This window comes from Dasypus novemcinctus, chromosome 18, assembly GCF_030445035.2.
Source record: "Dasypus novemcinctus isolate mDasNov1 chromosome 18, mDasNov1.1.hap2, whole genome shotgun sequence".
NCBI lineage: Eukaryota > Metazoa > Chordata > Mammalia > Cingulata > Dasypodidae > Dasypus > Dasypus novemcinctus.
In genome coordinates, this window is record NC_080690.1 from 53,254,749 (window position 1) to 53,278,738 (window position 23,990).

The following is a 23,990-nucleotide window of genomic DNA, read 5'->3' on the forward strand; positions in this document are numbered from 1 at the left end:
GTAAATTTGCTGCTTTCCTGACTGCTTTTTCCTGCCCTGGCTCTACTTTCTCAGGACAGTGCCCTTCTCTATGACAGGAACCTGGAAAGAGGATCTGTGCTGGCTGTTGGAAATTGCAGTCATGTCCCAGGTGAGTCAGTTTGTCCCCAAATCTTCTGAAACCCCTTTTTCTTATCCAGAGTCTGAGTCGTTGCTTTGCTTCTCCTAACAGTTCCCACCTAACAAAATCCATTTAGGGACTGGATGTACAATTCCATTTATGACAACAATGGGTGGAGGCCACAGGAGAGCTCCAAGTGCCGTCCTAGTCTCTCAGTGCTTCTCTTTTCTAACACAACTGGAAAAGATTTAGCTTTCTACTACAAGTCCTTTAGAATCTTGAGCCAGAAAAATTATTATTGTAACTCAAATATCCATATGCAATGTTAGATTATTTGCTTTGTGGTACATATATATCCTTCAAGTTGCTCAGATCAGAAGGTATTTGGAGTCATCCTTGGTTCCTCCTTTTCTCTTATACTTCATGTTAAGTCACTCTGTGACTATACCTTCATACTACATACAGAATCTGACCACTGGTTACCCTATCATTTCCACCACCACTGCTACCCTGCATCCAAGTCACCTGGGTTGCTGTCATGGATTTCAGCTGGATTCCCTGCTTTTGCTCTTACAGCTTTTCAGTCTGTTCTCAAAATAGCTGTCCTTGTGATCCTGTTGTAAAATAAAACACTGTCATTCCTTGGCTTAAAACTCTTTAGTGATCTGACACAAACAGCAGCCAGAGGTCTGCAGTGACCTATAAAGCTTTGTACAAATAGGCTTTTTTTTTTTTGACCTCTCTGAGCCTACCTACCTTCTCTGCCTCCTTGTTCCCTGTGAATGCCACCCACACAAGCTACTGCCTCCAGACTTTGGAAGTTGCTGTACTGCCTACTTGAAATGTTCTACCCCCATATATGCATAAGCCTGTGCTCTCATCTCGTTCATATCTTTGCTCAACTCCCTTTCTGTAAGGCTTTCCTAAACACTTATTTAAAATTGCAGATATCTTCCCTGACCCTTCTCTTTGAGTCCTCCATCACTATTTTATTCTTTTCATTAGTACTTATCACTCACTATCTGATATATTTGTTTAATGTATGTAAACTTCTCTCCTCCCAGTGATTTTTTAAAGTAAAAATTAAAGGGAATTAATTGTCATGTTCATTCATTCATTGGTTTCCTAAGCAAATGAGATCTTCTATTACGAAGAACCTTTCATTGGGTTGTATGTACACTGGCATGCAATACTTTGTAATCTAGTGCGTTGCTGCTAAGAGAACTTGCTGCAGTACACGAAATGTTTTATATCTGTGTTGTCCAATACAGTAGCCATCAGACACGTGTCTGTTGAGCACTTTAAATGTGTGTGGCTAGAGTGATGTAGGAACTGAATTTTTAATTTAATTTTTAAAAATTTATGAAGTATATCACTCATACATAAACATGCATAAATAATAAGTGTATCAATAGTTGTGAACTTATAAAACAAACATATAACATCATACACGACTCTTATAACTCACCCTACCACCAATAACTTGCATTGTTGTTAAGCCTTTTTAACTATTAAATAGCATTGTCAAAATATTACTCCTAACCAAGTATTTTCCCCCAACCAACCCTATTATTAACTTTATATCATTTATATATGAACATAGATAATTAAGTGTATAGTAAAGTTGTGAACTTACAAAGCAAACATGCATAACATCATACACAGGTCCCATACATCAACCCTCCACCAACACCTTGCATTATCATGAGATGTTTGTTACAAATTATGTAAGAATATTGTCAAAATCTTACTACTAATCATAGGCCTTATCTTATATTTGGTGTGTTTTCCCCCCAAACCACCCTATTAATTTTTAAATATATTTTTTATGACAGAAGTTGTAAACTTAAAAAAAAAAAAATCATGCACACGTGCAGAATTCCCAAACAACACCCCCTCATCAACATACCACACTGTGGTGGAACATTTGCTACAGATGAGATAATATCATCTGACTGTTACCATGTCCATAGTGTACATATGGCTTACATTTTCCGTGCTGCCTCATTATCAACACAGTACATCTTTCTCATAGATGCAAGAATGTTATAATATTACTGCTAACCACAGTCCATAGGTCCCTTCAGCTGTATTTTTCCGATGCTTCTTCGCATTCCCAACACTGTGCATTAGTGATGTACTTTAGCTCTAGCTCACAAAGACACTCTTGCATCTGTACCGTCAACCACAATTCTCATCCACCGCTTGGTTTACTGTGCTATTCAGTTCCTAGATTATTCTCTAGTATTCTGTCCGTTGGCATTTACATCCCTAGACTACCATTTTTAGTCACATCCCCATTTATAAACTAGCTGTTACTGTGTGTTACCATCCACTCTATACATCTCCACACTTTTACAGTAAAGCTAATTAAAACTTCTACATATATTAAACATGAGTGGTCCACTCAGTCCCCCTCTTATCTCCTTTAAGAATGTAGCACCTACCACCAGGTCTTGAAGATGTTTTCCTAAAATTTCGTCTAGAAGTTTTATGGTTCTTTTAGTTTTAGGTTTTTGATCCATTTTGAGTTAATTTTTGCTTCAGGTGTGAGATTGGGGTCCTCTTTCCTTCTTTCAGCTATGGATATCCAATTCTTTCAGCACCATTTGTTCTGCCCGAGCTGTGTGAGTTTGACAGGCTAGTCAAAAATCACTTGACCATACATGTGAGGGTCTGTTTCTGAACCATAAATTTGGTTCCATTGGTCTATGTGTCTGTCTTTATGCCAGTACCATGCTGTTTTTTACCACTATAACTAGGTAATATGATTTAAAGTCTGAAGATGAGGGTTTACTTTTCCTTTTTATGATGTTTCTGGCTATTCAGGACCCCTTACCCTTCCAAATAAATTTGATGATTGTGTTTTAATTTTTTTTTTAATGCTGGTACAATTTTAATTAGGATTGCATTGAATCTGTATATCAATTTGAGTAGAATTGACATCTTAATTATATTTAGTCTTCCAATCCGTGAGCATGGAATGTTCTTTTAGTTATTTAGGCCTTTTAAAATTTCTTTTAACATTGAGTTGCAGTTTTCTGAATACAAGTGCTATATATCTATGGTTAAGTTTATTCCTATTTGAGTCATATTTTCTTTTCACCACTCTTGACACTTTTATTTTTTTTATTTTTTATTTTTTATTTATTTATTTATTTGTTTAATCCCCCTCCTCCCCCGGTTGTCTGCTCTGTGTCTATTTGCTGCGTCTTGTTTCTTTTGTCCGCTTCTGTTGTTGTCAGCGGCACGGGAAGTGTGGGCGGTGCCATTCCTGGGCAGGCTGCACTTTCTTTCGCGCTGGGCGGCTCTCCTTACGGGGCACACTCCTTGCACGTGGGGCTCCCCTTCACAGGGGACACCCCTGCGTGGCAGGGCACTCCTTGCGCGCATCAGCACTGCGCATGGGCCAGCTCCACACGGGTCAGGGAGGCCCGGGGTTTGAACCGCGGACCTCCCATGTTGTAGATGGACACCCTAACCACTGGGCCAAGTCCGTTTCCCTCTTGACACTTAGTTACTTTTAGTGATATAATCTTCATTTCTGGATTCTCTTCCAGGCCTCTTTGTCCTGTCTTCTTGTCAGGCTCTAATACACCCTTTAATATTTCCTGAAAATCTGGTCTCTTAGAAATTCTCTCAGTTTCTGTTTATCTGTGAATATTCTAGTCTAACCCTCATTTTAGACAGTCTTGCTGGATATAAGATTCTTGGCTGGAAGTTTTTCTCTCGTAGTATCTTAAATATATCAGACATCTGTCTTCTTGCATCCATGGTTTCTGGTGAGAAATCAGCACTTAATCTTATTGGGTATCCCTTATATGTTATGCATTGCTTTCCTCTTGCTGTTCTCAGAATTCTCTCTTGGTCTTTGGCATTTGACGTTCTGATGAGTATGTCTCGGAGTTGGTCTGTTTGGATTTTTTCGGATGGTAGTACGTTGTGCTTCTTGGACATGAATATCTATATCCTTCAATATGGTTGGGAAATTTTCGACCATTATTTCTTCAGATATTCCTTCTGCCCCTTTTCCCTTCTCTTCTCCTTCTGGGACACCCATGGCACATATGTTTGCATGCCTTTTGCTGTCATTTAGTTCCCTGAGACCTTGTTCAATTTTTTCCATTCTACATCTGTTCTTCTGTATGTTCACTTTCAGAGGCCCTTTCTTCAAGCTCACCAATCCTTTCCTCTGCCTCCTCAAATCTGCTATTATGTGATTCCAATGTTTTTTAAATTTCATTTATTCACCTTTCATTCCCATAATATCTGCTATTTTTCTATGTGTGCTTTCAAATTCTTCTTTGTGCTCATCCAGTGTCTCCTTGAGAGCTTGTTTGGAGGTTCTAGCAGGAGATCGCAGCTGCTCGTATACCCTTGACTGAAGAACAGTCGTCCTCTAGCGGAGAAGGTCATCCTCTTTGAATGAGCATGCAACTTTGGAAGGGACGCACATGGAGCAGTAGGGAGGAAGGGGACACCTGCCTAGCCAGCCAGATCGCCCTCACATCCTCAGTCTCTTCTTAATATCCTTAATCTCTTTAGCCATCTCATTGACTTTATTAAGGAGATTTGTTTGAACATCTATGATGAGTTGTCTCAACTCCTTTATGTCATCTGGAGGCTTATCTTGTTCCTTTAACTGGGCCATAGCTTCCTGTTTCTTGGTATGGATTTTAATTTTTTGTTGGTGTCTTGGCATATGGCTTACTAGAGTATTCTGGGTGCAGTTTTTCTCTTCATTTTAGGGCTTCCTGCCTTTTCTCCCTTGCTGGTTGTGCAGTAGGAGCCAAGCATGTAGTTGGTGCTGAAGCTGTGGAAGCTAAAGCTTCCCTTATTGTGCCAGGGACCAATGAAGCTTCTTTCAACTTTCTCCTTTGCCAGGGGTAGGGACAGAGTCACAGCTATGTGGAATAATCCAAGTTGTGCAGGCCTAGACTGTAGTTGCCCAGAGAGACTGATGAAACTTCATATCCCTTTCTCCCCTGCCTAGGGTAGGGATGGAGCTGCAGGTGTGGGCAGTAATCTATGCAGTGTGGGTCCAAGACGACCGCAGTTGCCCTGGTAGATTTCCGATTTCCAGTCTGTGCCAGCCAAAGTTACCTGCAGTTACCTGGATAGACTGGTGCAGGGCCCACCAGCCTCCTCCCTGCCAGAGGCGGGGCTGAAGCCTGGTCTAGGGCTGAAGGCCGATCTGGGTAAAAGAAACCAGTTCCTACCGTCACTGTGATTTTTGGTTGGCCTGGCTTCCCCTCAGGCTGGGGATGGGGTCAAAATGGTGGCCACCAGCTTCTTTCCCACTTAGGCTGATTTCATACCCCAGCTGTTCCTAGGGTTATATCTTAGCCAGCCAAGTCTGCCAATCAGTAGCCGAAATCGGCAGCCAACCATCTCCTCCTCTCTACTGTTTTTGGGAAATGGAGCTTCCAATTCCAGCCACAGAATAGCTCCTGGAGCAGTTTGTGCCAGCAGAGTAGGATGATCACTGGCCTCCGCAGCTTGGCCCGTAATTTCCTAGAGAGCCTGGCGCAGGTCCCTGCAGCTTCCTCCATGCTGCAGGTGGGGCTGGGACTTTGGCTAGAACTGCAGTCTGACCTGGATGGAAAGAAGCTGGTCCCTGCCAGCAATGTGATTTTTAGTCTATCCCGCTTCCCCTCATGCCAGGTATGGAGTTAAGATGGTGGCTACCATCCTCTTTCTGACTTGAACAAGTTCAAACTTTACCTATTCTTAGGATTATATTTTGGCCCACTGAATTTACTCATCAGTAGCTGAAATTGGTGCCCAGCCATCTCTTCCTCCCCCAGTTTTGGGAAGTGGAACTTTCACTTCCAGTCATGGAACAACTCCTGAGGTGGCTTGTGCCTCCAGTGGAGGATGGGCACTGGCCTCCTTGGTGTTGAGTACTCTACTTAGGAGTCTTCTCTGCAGATGGACAGTATCTTCCTTCTACTCCCCCAGGGACGTTGCAGGATGCTCTTCTGGCCTCCTGGAGCCCCTAAACAGGTGCTTCAGCTAACTCCAGAGAGCTCTGGGTGTTTACTAACCCCCTGTAGCAGGAGCCAACTCTAGGAGCTCCTAACTTTGCCGCCATCTTGGTGGTTCTTCCAATTTAGTTTAATTTAACTAATTTATATTTATATAGCCAAATGTGCCTAGTGGCTACTATGTTGAACAGTGCAGGACTGGTGGAAAGTAAGAAAACATAAAAAAATAAAGAAAAATGCTGGGATAGATACATATTCTTAAGTACTTTGGAGATAGAGATGATTGAACACCTCAGGCTGCCAAGGTAATTGAAGGGAACAGTGGTTTTCAACCAGGAACAATTTTATACCTTTTGCCCTACCTATAAGTGAAATTTTCTTATATTTAGAGATGTTTGTGGTCATCGCAAATAAGTTTGTTACCGCAGGCATCAAGGGGTAGAAGAATGCTGCTGAACATCCTGCAATGCACAGGACAGCTCCATACAACAAAATGCTGATAGTGCCAAGGTGGAGAAACCATGATCTAGGGAAAAATAAAGAGCACAGATTATCTATGCTGAAGTTTTATGGGTTTTCTTCAAGCTATTAATTGTTCTGTCATTGTTATGTTTTCAAAAGTGAGGATATGAATTATTTCATCACTGGGATAACACCTAGTGTTTTGACATTTCAGATAGTGTTTCTACACTGAACATAGTGTTGGTTTCTTTTTTGGTTTATAAGATGAGATTTGTAAAACCAAAGCATTTTTAAAACATCATAGAAAACAGGAAAAGATGGAAAAACTTTCAGTTAATGAGATGAGACTGGCATAACAGCCTCAAATAAATACCTGTGTAAGGATAAATGCAAATCTTAAGAAACTGAATTTTCCCTGGTGCCAAAGAACCCCCACCCCACCTCCCTTTTCTTAGAGCATTTCCTTGATAAAACTTAAAATTGTAAATTCTTTCCTTTTCCCACTGAGATGCATGTAAATCTTGTTAAAAGCTACTGAGCCTCTTGCCAGTTTTATGACCCAGTAATGTCTTTCTTAAGGGCCTTGGAGCCATCTTTGAAATGGAAACATCAAGGATCTTCCCCTATCTTCCTGCTTCTTTAGGAGTTTAGCATAGGCGCTTGGCTCCAAATTGTAACTATGGATTGTCAGAAAGATGGCAGAAGTTTTATTTTTCTTTTATATAAAGGCAAGTAACTTACACAGATGGTGATTCCAATTCCCCGGTGAATATAAGATAAATTGTGTATAGTAAATGGTACTGTCAGGTTCTTTTACTTAAGAACAAATTATTGTTTATTTTGGAACATGTACATAATGGAGTGAATCTGCTTGGCTTTCTAAGAGTAATATTTCTTTTTGTCTTTGCAATTTCATTAGTAATTTACCTGTGAAGCACATCACAGTCTGGTTTAATGCTTTTTCAAAAGACAACATTTCTACATTTGTGAGGAGAGGATATTCTGGGTTGGCAAGAGATTTGATTTTTAGTTCCTGAACCTTAGTGGATCATCTTGAACATCCCATTTGGGAGACAAAAATTTATCCTCATTCTTTATTACTCACCTAGTACAACTTAGCATTTGACTATATGCTGTCCAATGTTGAGTGCTACTTTTAAAAAATTTGTGTCATTTTATTCTCTTTGATAAAATTAATTCTCCTTAAGCAAAGCATTTCCATTTGTCTCTCACCCTTACTACATAACAAAGCCAAGCACATAATTATCTAATTATTATATGAGTTAGATCAGATTCTTGATCATTGTCACAACTGAAATTTTTTTGTGTCTTTTCTACAACCAGGGTAGTTTTACCCCTTGTCCAGTGATAGAAGAGACCTGGGCCATGGTTGAGTCAAAATATGTTTGCCATTTCAGGTGACATTTAATGATGTGGCCATAGACTTTTCTCATGAAGAATGGGGATGGCTAGATTTAGATCAGAAGGATTTATACAAAGATAAGAGGATCCAGAATTATAAGAACTTGGTCTCTGTAGGTAAGGATCTCTCTCCCACTGTCTCCTGCTTGAGGTCTTTCTTTTGCCACTCTGAATTGCTGGGGGTCTTCCTCAGTAAGTGGCAAATTTCTATTCTGAGTTCCCAAGGAAAAGGCCAGCTCTTTTGAGTTGTGCCTGAAACTTATCTTCTCATTTCAGTAAACATCCTTCATTCCTCCTCTGGTCCCTTAGTAATGACTTTGCCTCCCTGAGGACCAAAATTTAAACAAGTTCTATATTGTTCCTGTAAAGAGGACTTTCTATCATACCTAAGCCATATGTGATCACATTATTGAAGGGAGACAAAGAGCTCTGGATGGTAGAACAAAAATTGTCAAAAGTTATGTTTCCAGGTGTCATGGTGAATTAGGCATAGGAAGTCTTTGCTGTAAAGAAGCTTGTACAAAGTATGGAGGAAATTTAGGATGTTGTAGGGATATTCTCTTTAAAGAAAATTGAGGGACCTTCAGCTTAGATTCCATTTGTCAGTCCCCTCTTATTATCTGCATGTATTACTTATGTCATTAAAGTGGTAGGTGTTTGCTATCATAATAATTCAAACTTGATATTTTATTTGAAAGTAAATATGTCAAATTATTCTTTTCTAAATCCATTTACGAAAGAATATACCAATGTTTTTAGGCTAAGAAAAGCTAGCACATAGCTAGCACATATATCAGTTTTCTTCCAAAGCCGAACTTCAGAGAATAAATGGGAATATAAGTATTAGGGGATTTAAGGATTGTGTAAGGTTTCCTGGGACAGAATTTTCTAATGTCCAATATATAACAATATGGTTTCACACAAACCCTACATAAATTCAGCTTCAATCTTTATGAGCCTTTTAAAGCATTTAGATTATATTGCTGTCCTTGTAGTTGTTGATGTTTAATGCAGTGGTATAAATTCTGCAGATTAAACATATTAATCTGGCAGCAAATTGAGGTGAATTGTAATTAGGAGAACCAAAGCAGTGATCTTTCACATGAATATAGATACAAAATGATGGCTTAGAATCCAGAATGCCTTCCAAGTTTTTTTTTAGATAGTTTCATTTTTTTCAGTTGCCCGTTACCAGAATGATTATCTATATTTAAGCTATTTCCCTTATCCCTCTCTGTTTCTGCCTCTCTTAGCTATCTGTATTGTCTGTGTGCCTTTTGAGCATTGTTCAGAAATCATTGAACTATATGAGAGTTGTTAGAGGCATTTGGTTTCTAGGGGTCCTCCTCTTTTTTTTTTTTTTAACGATTTATTTCATTTATTCCCCCTCCCCCCATTTTCCTGTTTTCTTCTCTCTGTGTTCATTCACTGTGTGTTCTTCTTTGTCTGTTTTTATTCTCATTAGGCAGCTCTGGGAACTGATCCTGGGACTTTGCAGAGTGGGAGAGAGGCGATTACTCTCTTGTGCCACCTCAACTCCCTTTTCTACTATGTCTTCTTATTTTCTCTCCTTTGTGTCTCTTGTAGTGTCATCTTGTGGCACCAGCTCTCCACGTCGGCCAGCACTCCTGGGTGGGGCAGCTTTCCCATGCTGGGCATCATTCTCACACGGGGGGGGGGCACTCCTGCATGGGGTGGCATTCCAGCATGGGCTGGTGCTCTGCATGGGCCAGCTTGCCGCGTGAAGCAGCTTGCCTTCACCAGGAGGCCCTGGGCATCAAACCCTGGACCTCCTATATGGTAGATGGGAGCCCAGTTGATTGAGCCACATATGTTTCCCCAGAGGCCTTACTTTTTATCCACAGAAGTTCCTTTTCAAGAAGTCCAGAAAAGTCACATTTTGCTTTCTTGGTGTATTTCAGATTGTGAATCAAAATGGGAAAACAAAGAATTATAAACAAAGGATGATGAGTCATCACAAAAGGCAATTAGAGAAAAAATTATAAAAGAATATTTTGAATGTTCAAATTTTAACAAGTACTGGAAATATATAGGGATTTTGGAGAAGGAAGCATAGAAATCAAGTGGAACATTTCAGACAACTGAGCCTCATCTTTAGAGCCCCACTGAGGAGTCCCTTAAACTGCCCATCAAGGGTTCACACTGGAGAGAAACCCTACTGATGCAGTCATTGTGGGAAAGCCTTTAACCTGTATGAATTCCTTACCTGAGGAAAGTGCTTACAATTATAATATGTTTAGCAGCATCTTCCACTTAAAAGTCTATTCCTTCTGAACCATAGAGAATGTCTTCTGAAGGAAAATCACATAAATATGATATGTTTGAGAAGAATTTACCAAAACAGTCAGTTACACAAAATGAGAAAATCAACGATGGAGAGAAACTTTTGAATTCTAATGAAAGTGTGGCAGCCTTCAGCCAGAGCAAAGATCTTACCCATTACCAGACTTACAATAGAGAAAAAATTTATATATGCAGTGAATGTGGAAAAGCCTTTGATAAACAGTCAATCCTTAATCGCCATTGGAGAATTCATACTGGAGAGAAACCCTATGAATGTCATGAATGTGGAAAGACATTTAGCCATAGCTCAACCCTTTCTCGACATCAGATAAGTCATAGTGGAGAGAAACCTCACAAATGTATTGAATGTGGGAAGGCCTTTAAGCATGTCTCATCTCTTACTATTCATCAAAGAACTCACACTGGAGAAAAACCATATGAATGCATAGAATGTGGAAAATCTTTTATTCGTGTCACATATCTCATTAAACATCTGAGAATTCATACCCAAGAAAAACTCTATGAGTGTCGTTTATGTGACAAGGCCTACATTCATAGTTCCTCTCTCATTCACCATCAGAAAATTCATACTGGAGAGAAACCTTATATCTGTAGTGAATGTGGGAAAGCCTTTTGTTGCAACTCACACCTTACTCAACATCAAAGAAGGCACACTGTAGAGAAGTAATATGAATGTAAGAAATGTCTGAAAGTCTCCAGTAGCCTTTCGTTTTGTCTTCAGCACCGGAGTGTTCATACTGAAGAAAAACCTTTTGAATGTCAACCAGCCTTAATCACAGAATCTGCATTTGAGAAATTCTACTAAACTGAAACCTTATGAATCCAGTATATGTAGGAGGGCTTTCAGTCATAGGTCATCCCTCTTTCAACATCATAGAATTCATACTGGAAAGAAACCCTTGAATGTATTGAATGTGGGAAAATCTTCAGTTGTGTAGTGCAAACCTTACCATGTATCAGATAGTCCATACTGGAGAAAAGCCATATAAATCTAATGAATGTTGGAAAGTTTTTTTTTCTTTTGTAGGTACTGGTGCCAGTCATTGAACCCAGGACTTCATATGTGGGAAGCCGGTGCTAACCATTGAGATACACAAGCTCCCAAAAGTGTTTAGTAAAGGTCAAATCTGTCTATCAGAGAATGTGTAATGGAGCTAAACATAATAGCCCAGTAAGTGTAGAAAAGACTTTATGTCATTATGAATCACATTACAAGTGAGGAATCATACCAGAGAGAAACCAAATGGCTGCAGTATTTGTCATAGTATTTTTAACCATCAGAAAATTTATATTCTAGCAAAGTCCTATGACTGTAGTGAATATGGGAAGTTAGTTAGCAATAGTGAAAATTTTAAACTACCCATCAAGGGTTCATACTGGAGAGAAACCCTACTGATGCAGTCATTGTGGGAAAGCCTTTAACCTGTATGAATTCCTTAACTGACAAAAGTAAATCCACTCTGGAAAAAAACCCTATACATGTGTAACAAATGGGAGAAAGAGCCAAGGTAATAAGAATCCTTTATAAAGCATGTTCTAACTCATACATAAAAGAAGTCCTATAAATAAAATAGTTTTGGGACATCTCTCATTTCAAATACATCCCCCATTTTATGTCATTGAATTCACATCAGAGAAAAATCTTATGTAAGAAATGAAGCAGCATTCACTAAGGGGTCTTGTTAGATATCAGGATATTAATGCTAGAACAACCTGAAGTTTGCAGGAATTATGCAGAAATCTTTGCCATTTAGCTTTTAGTAACCTAGAAATCTATAGGAGAGCGAACCAGCATGTAAATGAATATGCATTTCTTATAGCAGTAGCAGTTAACCATGAGTCCTACATAGAAATTATTTTTAGCTAATGAGTGTTTAAATGTATTCAGTCAATTGGATGCAGTAAATGTGATAAAGTTGAACACCACAGCTGCAAAAGAAGTGTGAGTAAAATTGTTATCTTTAATAAAATAACTATACAATGATTTCTTGTACTGTGACTTATGTTTTTTATAAAATTTTTCAGTATTTTCCTCTTGAATAATTAAGATTTGTCCTACTATAGCTTTTTTGTGGAATACTAGCAAAGCTAGAGAAAAATGGCCCAGTCTTTTTGCTAATAAACTTTTGATGAGGATAACTAATAGTTCTTTCTGATGTGCTTCATTCACACTTTGCAAAAAAAAGCTTGCTGAATATCACTCATGCATTACATGGTGCTTTGTGCTTGTATGTTATAATCCAGTGGTTCACAACTTTAGGTGTATGTCAGTATTACCATGAGGGCTTGTTAAAATACTGTTTGCTATGTCCACCTTCCAATAAAATAGATCTGAGGTGACACCTAAGAATTTGCATTTTTTCAGAAGTTCCCAGGTAAAATGAATGCTTCGTGCCAGAGAATCATACTTTGATAACTTGTAATAATTAAGACAGGTGCTGTCCTTTGCTGATATTTTGTCTCCCAAGAGAGACAGTTGGTAAATAAGTTTGAAATAATTTTGTTAAGTGATGTGAATGAACAATATGGGTTGCTATGAGAGCATAACTAAGAAACAACATAATTTGAAAGATCAGACCAGGCTTAATTGTAGATGAGCTTTTAAATCTGAATTCTCTAAGAAGAATAATTATATATGACTGAATGAGTGTGGTTGGGCATCATTCTAGGCAAAACACAAGTTTTGTCATGTTTACTGCAGCTTGACCCTATGATTGAAGGTTGAGTTCCAGGTTCTGTGACTTTGAGGTTATGATGCTGGCAGCATCCTTGGTATCACTTCTCCTTCCCTAGATCATATTATGGTGGGATTACATTGAAATAATTGTCTGACAGTGTCCCCATTATATGTCTACACTTCCCATAATTTTTTTTTTCTAGTTAGGCCAGTAAAGAAAATATTATTGGGAAATGGGGGAAAAGAACAAAGCTTGTTGAGAAATGGGAATGATGGAAATACACCAAGATTTGGTATGTGCTCCTCCAGGCAGAGTGTGAGCTCTGTCTTGTGTGGTTAGCTTTTAAATTTAATTATTCTTCCCCCTTGCTAATGCTAAGGGGAGGGGCCCCAGCTGTTATTGTTAACCCCACCAAAGGTGGGGTCCAATGGTGAGACCTGTTTGGATTATCTGGGGCAAGGAAAGGCCCTGGAAAGAGAAACTGGGACTTCAAGGTTAAACTCAAGGTCTCAAGGAGGTCTTGCAGCCATGCTGTTTTGTCAGCCATGTTTTGAGTCATCTCATTTCCCTGGCTAATTTGCCTGCCCCCTTCAGAGACTTAATGCCCTTATTCTTAAGGGGATGCTGAGGGGGTGGCGCTCATTCTTTTGTAGTTACTTCCTGCTGGTTAGGGAAGTAGTCCCTGCCTGATGGTGTAAACCTCTCTGGCTCCTTTCTTGAGATTGAGGGAAGATGGGCGAACACTGGTTGGAACTGGTAGAAATCCCTACATGACTAATATCTTGTTCCGGCTGTTGATTCTGGAAGAAATAAACTTGGAATTTTGAAGATACATGGCCCCACTAAAAGAATAAAGAAGATGGTGGTAAGTGGGCCATATATGACATACTGGACCGTGAGAATGAGAAATGCCAGGTTTGGAATACTGTCTAGGATTGTTCCAGAGTGATTTATATAGAAACACCATTATTCCTTGAGAAAGAGGCATGCTTCCCCCAATACTGCTGTAAGCATGTTTAGGCTCTGCGATTTTACCGTACCACAGCAGAAGAGTCTCTACTGTCTTAGGACTTTTAAGGCCAGGCTAGTTTCCTCTATGCTGTTAGTTAGCTCTAGGGAGAGATTGTAATAGATAGCAGGGTTTGGTATTTAATTGTCAATTCCAGTTTTCCATGCTGGTGGTTATGTTTAAGACAACTAAGGGGGAACAAGAAGCGGCATTTCCCTTTTAGTTATTGTACAGGGAGAAATTATTGGAAATGAAAATGAAAACAGACAAGGTTTCTTAAGGGGTATTTGGCTTGCCCTCCCCCTAACAGTAGGTGTTTGGGCTCAAGTTAGAGGGAACAGCTGGCTTTGACACAGACACTTCTTAGCTTTGTCTCTGAAGAGGTATTTCAGGCCATCCAATGACTGGCCCTTGTATGTCCTGTCAGGTGTTTTGGTGAACTGGCACTTTCTTGGGCAGCTGGCTTCACTCGGGATAAGTACACCCAGCTGGCAAGTCCTTTAATAGCTGAGCAAGTGATCAAAACCACAGAGTAAAGTTCCTTCCATTTTGGCTCTAATTGAGAGAGGCCTGTTTTGCCAGGTTTTGATCAGAACCTGGTTTCCAGGTCCTGGGTGAGGAAAGGGTGTCCATGGACCATCTCAAAGGGGTTAAGCTGAACTGGGTCCTAGCCACCTCGTTTGCTGTTTCCCTTCTGGTGGGAAAATGCTTAGCCTTGGCAGGATGATGTGTGTTTGCCAGTCCTCCCCAGAGTAGGTTGTGGAATAAGGGCTAGATGGAAAACCTCAGTTAGGCACATTCATTACTTAGAAAGTGAAGTTTACCAGGATTTTGAACATATTCAGTATCCCTCTGCATATGATTTAGAATAGAAAAGTTACCATCATAATCATCAGGTGTATAGGTATACTACTTAATACTTACCAGTGCACTAACCAATGTGTGAGTTTCTCTTTGAGCTGCAATTAATAGATCTAAGCTCCAGGATTGCAATACCATACATGTTATCTCTTCTTGGGAGCAGGCCATAATATGAATTGTGTTTAAGTTCTACTTACATCACTTTGGTAATGATTGCTCCACTTGATATGCCCTTCACACAGCCAGCAAGCTGCAGAGAGAAACTAGGAAAGTAGGCTTTAGTATTTCCCCAGCCTGGTGCATAGTGCCCTTCAGCACTATGAAACAGTGCCAATCTGGGGGCAATATCTACTGTATATCTGGCCATATAGAGCCATCACTGGCTGCTGCAGGAGTCTGAAACTGCATCATACTTTCCATTCACTTTAGGAGCATAACCAGAGATGTAGTAGATACTTTTATTGTTTTAGGGATCAGTGACTGACTTGGCCAGTAACTCAAATGGAGAGGCAAAGTGCAGTGTATTGAAGGTCTGGTTTGAATATACAAGAGAGTTTGACAATACTGAAGTCTATCTCTTTATTTTTATATACTTTCTAAACACTGCCAATGCAGTTTATAACATAAATGAACTTAACTATTTTAGTACTTTGCTTGTTGCTTCTACACCTTTACTATGGTGTAGCAGTTTAGTAGTATTTATGAATTCTAAAAATAGATATTGGATTATGTTTATAAACAGGTCTGCTCTCCTGGACATATTTTTTTAGAGTGGATTGGATTCAAAGGTTTCACTTTCACTTGATTAAATAATAACTAAGGCTTTGATTGGGCCTCGTCAGTAGGATGCTGAGTCCCTGTCCCCTTGGTAGGTGGGGACTCGAAGAGAAAACAACATGGGAGAGGAGAAAGTTGGAGTTTTATTGCTGGAGCCCCAGGAAGTAAATATACAGAGAAGCACTTAAGTGAGGAAAGAGAGAAGGCTCCATTAGATGTGACAGAGGTCCTAGGAAAAGAGACGAGCTGTTTGCCTTGATAATTTACAGCCGGTTTTGTGAGAGAGCAGAGCAGCTGAGCCTGGAGAGAAACAAGTCCTGGGAGACAGGAGACATCCCAGCCTACAGCTGAAATTACAGAACCTTAAGAGAGAGAGACGTCAGCAGATGTCAGCAGCCAACTTGCTCCAACATATGGCAACACACTTTGGTTAGGGAAGTAACTTATGTTTTATGGCCTGGTAAGTGTAAGCTTCTACCCCAAATACCCTTTATAAAAGCCAACCGATTTATAGTACTTTGCATCAGCATCCCTTAGGCAAACTAATACACACGGTGATGTTAATTAACAGGTATTTTACTTTAGCAGTACAGGAAAAACTACTTTCTCAATCATTTTATGAAAACTGAAGACACCAAATGGATTTAAGATCATCTTTCCTTACCACCACTTTAACATGCAGAATGAGGTGGCCTCTGACAGGTTTCCCTGTTATGAAGTTATATTGTTATTAATATGAATTAGGTTTCTAATAAATGGCTCCCTGGAATTAGCCATTTAAATGCTTCAATTAAGATGCTTTTACAAACTCCTTATGATTAACCATAACCACATAGACTAGTTACCTTCCATTAAATAAGCTTATTAAATTATTATGACCAACCAATGAAGTTTATTTTATCCATTTAAGAGAGGGTAGGTCTATATTTCCTTCTTTAGCTAAATTTCATTAAACATGAATTTATGATTTTCATCATCTTAAAGGTTTAATACATATAATGTTAATTTATTTAATTGGTATCCTGTAAACTGAGGGAGATAGCACCCAAACTAAATAAAATTGAGACCATTATAGTTTATGCAGGGAATGGTCTTTTTCCTTCCTTTACAAGAGGCTAAAACTTCTTTAATAAAACTCTAAAACTGAATAATCTTAAAAGCATACTGACGACTCGGTTTTGGGATATATTATAGTTATTTAATTTGTTTCTGTTAAAATTTAGAAAAGAACTTTCCATAGCTTTTAAGGATTTTTCCTTTACTTACTGAAATTTGGTAATAGAATTATTAACCACCCTTATTTTAAGGCTGTTAAAGCTTTAAATTTGGGGACTGACAGGATGAACTATGATTCTTAATTCCCCAGCCTAGAAGAGTTTTAGTCTGTCACACCTAGCCTCTCCCTCAGAGCTCTTGCAAAGAGAAGGGGGCGGCTGGGTAGGCTAAAGAGCTCAGAAAATCTTTTCCCCTTTCCCAATAGTTCCTTTATTCGGATTCCCATATGACCTTTCCATTCTGCTCAACCTAATCTGGGCTCCAGGAATATTCACATGTATAAGCACATATTTAATTTTACAATTTAAATAGAGCTCTTTTAAGAATTTTTGTTAATTTGATATTACCATCCCAATGTAAGAAGATATACGCTGAGCAAATAGGCAGACAAAAATAGTTAAACACAAAAACACAACTTACTAAAGTTACTTAAAACTTTAGATATTTTACAAAATAAGTTTAAGGGTAAAATAACATTTAAGAATTTTCTTTGAAGGCTATTTCTAATGAATCTGATTTGCACTGCGACCATACAAGAATTTTGTACAAGAATTTCATTCTTTCAAGAATTTCATTCTTGTAAAGAATTTCATTCTTTAATTATTGACATAACCAAAATGTCTCCAATGCTTTAAAATACAGTTTACAACATTTTCCTTTATTTCAGAGCTTTGCTTATTTCCCATTTTGACTTTGGCAGACCTTGGATGAGCAAGACTAATTCCAGTATACACTCACTGAAGTCATTAGAGCCTAAGGGAAACTGGTTTCTCTCAGGAATTGCTACTTTTAGGAATTCTAACCATAGGGTCAGGAGGCCTCCCCCACTTCCCAGTCCTAGCAGGTAACAGGACTCAAGCGGCTACTGGACTGGAAGAGTGGATGTTCAACCCCGAGGGTCAAGAATTCTACCATGCAGCACCTTAGTCCACATTTGGAGCCACAAGAGAAAGCAGAGTCACTAATACCAGTGGAAGGACAGGAGATAGGGGTGTCTCAAGTTTGCTTTCCCCTGAGCCATAGGGGGCAGATGTGGTTATGAAATAAACATAAGAAAAGGTAAGAGGTGAGGCTAGACCTGAAGTAACCATATACAAAGGCAAACATAGTTTATAATTACTATCACAATAGCTCAAGTTTAAGGGCTAGGTGAAGCAAGTTACAAAATAACCATAATCAAAGGTAAGTTTAGTTAAAGATTACCATTACAATAGCTGAAGTCTAGGCTCCATCCACCCAGTTAGAATAATTTCAGTTACTATCCTTCTGTTTTATAATATAAAGTCATCTATATTAATGATCTTAACTCTTACAGTTTCTAGTTAAAAACAATTAACTACACTTAAAAACAATTTTAGCACTTCTGTTGATCAAGCAACTGAAACAATTTTATTAGTAACAACTTTGCTAAGTTGTTCTGCTTTCCCCACAGTTGAATTAATTCCGCTTGTGATTTCTTTATACATTAAATTTAATTGTAAGATGATATTGACATTTAAGGACTCATTTTTTTAGGTTACATTTCACCATTATGCAATTTGTAACAGGCAAACCCCAAATCTGATTGATGAGTTCCTAGGCATGAGCAGACTAACAAAGCAAGCACAGGTTAGAGCAGAAGAGAAAATTTTATGCACTTAGCTTAGCTTAGGGAAAGACTTGACTTTAGAATCACCTGGACGCAAAGCTCCCAGTATCTGTCCATGGCAGAAACTTCATGCAGGACCCTTCAGCTTCGTTCCTCCAGGAAAATCCCTGGGCAGCTGCTAGGTATGGAGCTAAGGAGTATAGAGAAGCCCTGCCCCCGATGAGACATGAATTGGGGCTGCTCTGGAGGCTGTATCCCATTAATTACTTCCCACAAGGGGTAAAACCGTGCAAGCCTTTTTCACTGGAAGGATTGGAATGTTACAAGGAAATAGGCAGGGAACTAGGAAAGCCAGGAACCTTTAAATCATAATTGATGGCACATGAGGAGTTTCCTTATTCTACAGGGGAGAAGTTTAGTAATTAGAGTACATTTCCTCATCCCTTTAAGGCAGGGGTTATTAAATATTTTTTTGTTCCATGGACCGCTTGTTAAGAACCTCTGCTTTAAGGAAATTTGACACATGGTCTCTGGTCTGGCCCTCAGATCCATCTGTCCTTTTCTTCCCTCCCATACAGGTTCAAATGGAATACAGGGTCCCATACAGAGCCTCCTCTCAGCCCTACTGTGGCTACGTGTTACGGTAGGAAGAAATTAGGCAGGTTGTCCCAATTTAAGAGCTGCCTGTTATCCTAGGGGAGAAAACATGTTCGTCAGTCTGGGGGTGTCTCACTCCTGGAACTAGTTGAACGGATTGCTCATCGAGCCAGCATCCTGGAAATTGGGGAGCCCTGCTCGCTGTTCCACATTCTGGAGATTGGGAGCTTTGTCTCTGGGCATCCCCAGAACCTTAGATGTCTTGGGGCCTTCTGGGTCCAGTTCCCAGACCAAACACCCAAGCCAGACTGACCCTAGGAAAGGGGCTGGCTAGGGCCCTTTCTTTTGCCTACTTTGCAGCAGTGTTAGGAGATGGCTATGAGTGAGCTCACCCCATAGCAGTTCCCAGGGGCTGAGTTCCTCAGTTAAACCCTACATTAAAAGCCCATAAAAAAGCTAGAGACTGATTGTCTTGTGGCTTGCCTGGAAATACTCTGAGGGACCATTCCCTCACTCCAGACAATCCCGGACCTCTCCAGGGTGGAGAAGGAGCAAAGCCTCAGGGTACTGCTGAGGGTGGGGCTTATGCCTCCCTAACAAATGCATTTTCAGTTTTTAAGGCATTCGAAAGCATCTCAGGGACTCAGAATGAGGACAGCAGTAGTTGGAAGATCAAAGACACTTTTAATTAAAAGAAGTTAACAGTACAGTGTGTGATAGCAATTCTGAACTTAGAGAGAGGGTCTGGTAAATTCCCTGCTGACTCCTGCTCATTAAGGACAAGTGCCCTGTGAAGTCAAGGCAGTTTCATTCACCACCCAGAACTTCCTTGGATCTACTTGGCCTGGGAACTAACTCCTATCACCTCCGGAGAGGGAGGCAGGAGTCTGGGCAGACTGAATTTATGTCCTTTAGGAGCTTATCCAGGAACCTCCTAGCCATTAACCCCCTTTAAAATGGCAGAACTAAAAGGGGGCACAGGCAGGTCTTAATTAAACTCAGCAGTCTCTAGCAGGGGTCAGGAAACACTACTCACTTATTTTTCTCCTGGCAATGACTTGACAAATGAACACAGGGAAGTACTGGATTCCTTCAGGTTCTTTGTTTTGATACAAAAAAAAAATTTAAGTACAAGCCAGTTTAGTTAAGCCAGTAGTAAGAATTTATTGGGAAATGGGGGGAAAGAACAGAGCTTGCTGAGAAATGAAAGAGTATGTTGGAAATACATACCAAGATTTGGTACGGGCTCCTCCAAGCAGAGAGAGCCTTCCCATCAAAAAAAATTACCCCCCTGAGGATGCTTTCACATTTTATTTACATTTTAAGACTAACTTTTATCCATAAAAGTTTCCTTCTTGTTGGCTTCATTTAAACTTAAATGCATGGTTAGTTAAACTGTTGTAGAGAAGTCAGATGTACGCGGTATCGAAGGCCAGAACTCAAGAACTCTGAGAAGGAAGTTGATTTATTTCGACCGGCTGGACTCGGTGGACTCCTGTCCTAATAAAAACCGAGCCCCAAATAGAATTTTGGATTCCCTTTTATACAGAAGAGATATAAGGGTTGGGAGTTAAATGGTGCCCTTTTGAGAGAAAACGACTTTCCTTGTTAGTTAAGTATTTGTCTGAGTACTAGATAGGTTTTCAATTAAAGTACCCCCTACATTTCAGGTGAGCTTGAATTAGCATATCCTCCATATTTCAGGTGAGCTTGAACTTGGCATATCCTCCATATTTCAGGTGAGCTTGAATTAAAATCCCCCCCATATTCCGTCTGGATGCAACTTTGAATACACATTCAGCCTTACATCCTTTCTGAACATTCAAAGATTTCTAGAGACTAGGTACACTTGGAAACAATTTTGAATTTATGCACAGGCTCTATTAAAACAAAGACTAAAAACAAATATTTACCAGGTCTGTTACATGTAACACACAGGAGCAGCTTTTAACAGAAATTCATTAACACCCCCCTACATTTTTAAATTATAAATACAGTTATCAAAACAATCCTGAGCATATTTTCGATACTACTTGTAGTCAGCACCCACACCGCTTCAAAAATTAACACAATTTGCAACAACATTCATTGCACCTGCTACTTTAAACGATTTAAACTGCAGCCCTTTCCCTAAGCAAGTGGATAAAGCATGCCATTTATGTTTTTCCTTCTTGAAATTAGTTTTCAGACACACATATTCGTCCACAGTAAACTTACACTTATTGTTATTTCATCTTACAAACCTGTTCTACTTTGAGTACTCCAGGTTTAGCTTAAATGACAATGCTGTGATAAGAAAAAAAAAAAAAAGAATTGTGCTGCATTTTTCCTCCTGTTACCTGAAAACACAATGGGAATACATATATTAAATATATTCTTACAAATGTCCAGGTCATGCTTACCAGCTGGAATTCTTTTACTTATTGTGTGCATGTTTTGTGTTGTGATACTTAATCAAGACATTAACATGAGTAGAAGGTTGTTGATTTAAGACAAGTTTGAAATCCACTAAAATTAATTGTTGTATGTTTGTCCTGGTGGTTGTGGAAGCTTCATATTTTCTTTGGACATCATTAGACGTTTTAGCTCTTGAAGTACAACTTTAATGCTATAGGAATTTTGCCTGTGCTATCAATGGTATGCATTCACCATTCCACTGGAATTATTATTCATAATAATTATTGTTACAAATCTAACTGATAGAGGAGTTTCTAAGTATTTAAGTCCACATTCTACTTTCAGGCTATATATTCTGTTTTCATAATTTGTCCTTGGTGGCCCAATAATCATGTCTCTCCACCTTGTGTCATATCTTCATCATCTTCAAGGCCCCAGCTAACAGTACCATGGCCTACTCTTTTTGTCCTTTCTTCAAGTTCTTCCAATACATGAAAATTTATGAGGAAAACCGACTCCTGTGGAGACCACCGTCTTCTCCTGCAGTTCAATGCAGGAGAACCATCAATTTAAAAAGCATTAATTTCAAGCAATATCTTCTTTAAATACTTGAGAGTATTTGTTTCCTGCACTGAATTTTGACTGATAATTATGGTTTGTGAGGAGATTGGCTCCAAAACTAATCTAAATTCTAGGTAAGAAATGGAATAGTCTCATTTGTCTCTTGTGGTTTCTTATCTTGTGACTAGGAAGGTAACAGATCAATATAATTAGGTGAATATAGACCGTGAAGTAAGTAAAAGGTAGTTATAGTTTATATTTGAAATTTTATTCTCAATATATTTGAGAATGTTCATTCTGAGTAAATCTGACAATTTTCATTGTAAATAAATTACTATTTTATTATCTTTTAAAGTATCATTATTTCATTGATTTAATAATCTGATGTGGAATGATAATGACACCTGATATTAGACCCAAAAAACTCTTATGCCAGTACAAGTGCTACTTTAATGCAAAGCAAAAGGGGGAAGGCATATTTGACTAGCAAATCTCAATTGAGAAAGGAGTATAGAATGTGGTGGTGAGTTTTCAATATTAAGTAGCAATTCATTTTTACTTATTTTTAGTCATGACATCTGTTTTGCAATTCTGTGAAATGCTGAAGGATCTTTGAGAGATTTAAAGTTAGGGAAGTACGGTATGGGATCAAAGAAGGATCAGGAACACTAAGGCAGTTATACAATAATGGTGGTAGCTTTCTGTTTTTCCCATCCTCTAAACCTTCCTCTGCCCTCCCAAGGATTCCAACTGGTGTCACAAAGATGAAGTCATCCTATAATCCCCAGATTTCATTTGTTTTCACAACACATAGTTGGTGTTTTTTATTTTATTTTTTGCTACCTTCTTGCTCTTTTACGAGGATTAATCCAGATACTAAGGCTTTGCTGTTTCAATATCATGAGCATACATAAGGTTCTGTTTTACAAGTTTTGAGCTAATGTGTCTTCATAATAACACTGAATTAGGAAAAGAAAGCCAGGTTTTTTAATGAAAATAATGAAGAATTTAAGAAAGCAATAAGAGCATATATGACATTGTTATGATGAAAGAATGAGTGAGACTGTAATGATGCTATTGACAGAATCATATTGCTTATCCTTAGTCATGCCAGTTAACCTTTTTTTTTTTAAAGATTCATTTATTTATTCCCCCCTCTTCCCCTCCTCCCACCCTGCTGTTTTTGCTGTCTGTGTTGTCTTCTCTTCTCATTTTCTCTTCTCTAGAATTCACTGGGATTTGATCCTGGAGACTTCTGATGGGGAGAGAGATTCCCTGTCAATTGTGCTACCTCAGTTCCTGGTTCCTGCAGTGCTTGACCTTGACTCTCCCCTTGTCTCTCTTTTGATGAGTCATCATCTTGCTGCATGACTCACTTATGCGGGGCACTGGCTCATCATGTGGGTACTTGTGCAGGCACTTGCTTACTCTGGGGCCACTGGCATGGGCACTGGCTTGCCACGAGGGCATGCTTTCTTTTTCACCAGGAGGCCCCAGGGATAGAACCCAGGTCCTCCCATATGGTAGGCAGAAGCTCTATCAGTTGAGCAACATCCATTTCCCATCGGTTGATCTTTTGAGCATACACTGTGGACCAGATTAGTGAGATATACTCTGTATTTTTTAAGAGCGCAAAGGGGTATGAAGAGCATAGGGTCTGGGGTTCTTTTACTTGGGTAGCACATTCTAGTTTTGTATGCTCTTGGACAAATTACCTCACTGCTCTGTGCTTTAGTGTCCCTATCTGTAAATGCTGGTAATAATGGCACAGAGCTATTATGAAAATGAAATGAGTTAAAGAGTTAATATATAAAAAGGATTTAGGGCCATACCTGTTCATAAGTAAGCATTATGTACTAGTGTTTTTCTTAGCTAATAATCCCTTATTCAACATCAGATGATTCAGAGTGGAGGTGTAATTTTCAGATATATTAAAAACGAGCAGTCTTTT

General features: G+C 39.1%; 1 pseudogene; it reads left to right on the plus strand.

Moving 5' to 3' along the window:
* Positions 1–10,185: 10,185 nt before the first annotated feature.
* Positions 10,186–11,101, plus strand: LOC131272963 (zinc finger protein 181-like; annotated as a pseudogene).
* The last annotated feature ends 12,889 nt before the right edge of the window (positions 11,102–23,990 follow it).